General features: G+C 40.8%; 1 pseudogene; it reads right to left on the reverse strand.

Moving 5' to 3' along the window:
- Positions 1-3,912: 3,912 nt before the first annotated feature.
- Positions 3,913-3,995, reverse strand: LOC120855242 (annotated as a pseudogene).
- Between the last annotated feature and the right edge of the window lie 355 nt (positions 3,996-4,350).

A 4,350-nucleotide genomic window follows, 5' to 3' on the forward strand; every position in this document is an offset into this window, starting at 1 on the left:
ATTTCTGATCTTTTATATCATTGTTGCTATTGCTCATTTTCACCTGACTTCTTATGCCTTTGAGGCACCTTCCTCATGCTCAGCTCAGTTTCTCAACTTCATTTGTGTGTGTTTTTAAGATAAGTAGATATATGGGAAAATTACAGTAGAGTAATTGGCTACATTTGTATGTGCTAGTGGTAAAGGACCTACCTGCCAATGCAGCAGATACAAGAGATGCAGGTTTGATCCTTGGGTTGGGAAGATCTCCTGGAGGAGGGCATGGCAATCCACTCCAGTATTCTTTCTTGTAGAATCCCTTGGACAAAGGAGCCTGGTGGGCTACAGTCCATAGGGTTGCAAAGAGTTGGACATGGCTGAAGTGACTTAGCATGCATGCATGCACACATTTGACAATCTGTTTGGGATAATAAGGCTACCCTGGTGGCTCAGCTGGTAAAGAATCCACCTGCAATGTGGGAGACCTGGGTCTGATCTCTGGGTGAAGATGCCCTGGAGTAGGGAATGGCTATCCACTCCAGTATTCTTGCCTGGAGAATTCCATGGACAGAGGAGCCTGGCAGGCTACAGTCCATGGGGTTGCAAAGAGTTAGACATGACTGAGCAACTTTCTCTTTGTGATGATAAATGTTAAGACTCTCTATTTACATTACTCCATGAACATTTATTGGAATCCCAGATGGCTCAGTGGTAAAGGATCCACCTGCCAGGGTAAGAGACGAGTGTTAGATATGTGGGTCAGGAAGATCCACTGGAGAAGAAAATGGTAATCTGCTTCAGTATGCCTGCCTGGGAAATCCCATGGACAGAGAAACCTGGAGGGCTACAGTCCATGGGTTCAAAAGGAGTTGGACTTGACTAAACAACAACATCAATGAACATTTATATACCATTCCTTTGTTTAAATGACCCTAGATTCTAAATCCAAAATTACAACACGTGGTATTTTTCCCCTTAGTGTTTAAATATCTATTTGGTTGAAGTCTCACAAAGGGATGAAAATGAAAGAATGTTTACTTTAAATGGTATCTGTATTGGTAATAAGAAAATTCAATGATATTAGGATTGTTTTAGAAAATCTTTGTCACCTGGCTATCATTGTTTTTTTACCCTTTGGGGTGTATGTGTAAGTTTGTGTGTGTGTATATCATGCTCACAGATGCTCAATCTACATTGTATACAAGTAGCATTATATGAATAATTCCATGGGTATTAAAATATGTGATATCTCAAAATGCAGTTTACATTGACCCATCAACTTGTTAACTTATCAGCCTCAGACACATTTAACACTAAGCAGCAACTGTTCATGGTAGGTTATTCCTTGCTCTTCTCGGTTGACAGATAAAGAAATGCAGAAAAGAGCTTTGTGATTGGGAAACTTATACTTTAAAAAAGTGATATTACTTATGAGGAACACAGAGTAGGAGTTTTTAGGATGAAAGTCCCAGATTCCCATGGCTTAGATGGGGGTGTTATTCACTGTCTTACCTGTTTTACTGTTTATCTGTCGATGTAAGTTGTTTACTGAAAATAATTTTAAAAATACTGAAGTATAGAAAAGCATAATGAAAAATAACAATAACTTACAATTTCAACACTCTAGAGACAACTTCTATGAAGGATTTAAGTTTTAAAGGAATTATCTGTGACTATGGAGAAGGCAATGGCACCCTACTCCAGTACTCTTGCCTGGAAAATCCCATGGACAGAGAAGCCTGGTGGGCTGCAGTCCATGGCGTCTCAGAGAGTTGGATACGACTGAGCGACTTCACTTTCACTTTTCACTTTCATGCATTGGAGAAGGAAATGGCAACCCACTCCAGTGTTCTTGCCTGGAGAATCCCAGGGATGGGGGAGCCTGGTGGGCTGCCGTCTATGGGGTCGCACAGAGTCGGACATGACTGAAGCGACTTAGCAGCAGCAGCAGCATAGGAATATATGGGGCTCTCCCAATAGCTCACTGCGTAAAGAATCCTCCTCGAGGACAGGAGGCAAGGGTTTGATCTCTGGGTCGGGAAGACACCTGGAAAAGGAAATGGCTACCCACTGCAGTATTCTTGCCTGGAGAATCCCATGGACAGAAGATCTTGGTGTGCTGCAGTCCATGGGGTCACAAAGAGTTGAACATCACTAAGCAACTAACACTTTCACAGGAATATATAAAGATCCTGCTGAATATGTAATTTTGTAGCTTGCTTTTTTTTTTTTAACTTCACATCACCTGTTAAGCTTTGCCTATACAATTAAAAGCTCTTAAGAGCATAAATAAAAAATATTTATTTATTTGGCTGTACCAGGTCTTAGCTGCAGCAGGCAGGATCTTTGATCTCTGTTGCAGCATGCTAAATCTTTAAGCTAAGTCTGGCATGCAGACTCTTAGTTACAGCATGTGGGATCTAGGTTCCCTGATCAGGGATTGAACCTAGGCCCCATACATTGGGAATACAAGTCTTAGCCACTGACCACCAGGAAAGTCCTGAAAACATAATTTTTTTAATGGTTTGAACTCCATTATTACAGAGATCTTTTTCTGTTTTTCTAACTGATGTTCATCAGGTGCTGAAGACAATGTCTGGACTGGTAGGCACTTAACAGTTAATGAAAGGTTCTATGTATTACAACCATTCAAACATGGTCCACTGGAGAAGGGAATGGCAAACCATTCCAGTATTCTGGCCTCGAGAACCCCATGAACAGCATGAAAAAGATGACACTGGAAGATGAGCTCACCAAGTTGGTAGGTTTTCAGTATGCTACAGGGAAACTGGAGAAATAGCTCCAAAAAGAATGAAGAGGCCGGGCCAAAGCAAATGACACTCAGTTGTGGAGGCTTCTGGTGGTGACAGCAAAGTCTGATGCTGTAAAGAACAATATTGCATATGAATCTGGAATGTTAGGTCAATGAATCAAAGTAAACTGAATGTAGTCAAGCAGGAGAGGGCAAGAATAAACATCAATATTTTAGGAATCAATGAGCTAAAATGGATGGGAATGGGCAAATTTAATTCAAATGACCATCATATCTACTACTGTGGGCAAGAATCTCTTAGAAGAAATGGAGTAGCTCTCATAGCCAACAAAAGGGTCTGAAATGCAGTACTTGGATGCAATCTCAAGAATGACAAGACGATCTTGCTTTGTTTCCAAGGCAAGCCATTCATCTTCACAGGAATCCAAATCTAAGTGGTTTGGGAATCCAAACCCAAACCACTAACGCTGAAGAAGCTGCAGTTGACTGGTTCTATGAAGACCTACAAGACCTTCTAGAACTAACATCTAAAAAAGATGTCCTTTTCATCATAGGAGATTGGAATGCAAAAGTAGGAAATCAAGAGACACCTGGAGTAACAGGCAAGTTTGACCTTGGAGTACAAAATGAAGCAGGGCAAAGGCTATCAGAGTTTTGCCAAGAGAAAACACTGATCATAGCAAACACTCTCCCAACAACACAAGAGACGACTCTACACATGGACATCACCAGATGGTCAATACTGAAATCAGACTGATTATATTTTTTGCACCTGAAGATAGAGAAGCCCTATACAGTTAGCAAAAACAAGACTGGAGCTGACTGTAACTCAGATCATCAGCTCCTTATTGCAAAATTCAGGCTTAAATTGAAGACAGTAAGGAAAACCACCAGGCTATTCAGCTATGACCTAAATCAAATCTCTTATGATTATACAGTGGAAGTGAGAAATAGATTCAAGGAATTAGATCTGGTTTGACAGAGTGCCCGAAGAATGATGGATGGAGGGTCGTACCATTGTATAGGATGTGGTGACCAAAACCATCTCCAAGAAAAAGAAATGCAAGAAGGCAAGAAGGCAAAGTGGTTGTCTGAGGAGGCCTTACAAATCGTTGGGAAATGAAGAGAAGCAAAAGGAAAAGGAGAAAAGGAAAGATATACCCATTTGGGAAAAGTTTTCAATTAGCAATAATCGTGCCTCGGATAAACCTCACTGGCTACGATACTGCCACTGCACAAAGCTAAAGATATACCCATTTGAAAGTAGAGTTCCAGAGAATAGCAAGGAGAAATAAGAAAGCTTCCTAAGGGAACAATGCAAAAAAATAGAGGAAAATAATAGAATGATTAAGACTAGAAATCTTCTCAAGTAAATCGGAGATACCAAGGGAACATTTCATGCAAACATGGGAACAATAAAGGACAGAAATGGTAAGGACCAAACAGAAGCAGAAGAGATTGAGAAGAGGTGGCAAGAATGCAAAGAAGAACTATACAGAAAAGGTCTTAATGACCTAGACAACCACAATAGTGTGGTAACTCACCTAGAGTAAGACATTCTGGAGTGTGAAGGCAAGTGGGCCTTAGGAAGCATCACT

Source organism: Oryx dammah, unplaced genomic scaffold (assembly GCF_014754425.2).
Source record: "Oryx dammah isolate SB20612 unplaced genomic scaffold, SCBI_Odam_1.1 HiC_scaffold_27, whole genome shotgun sequence".
NCBI lineage: Eukaryota > Metazoa > Chordata > Mammalia > Artiodactyla > Bovidae > Oryx > Oryx dammah.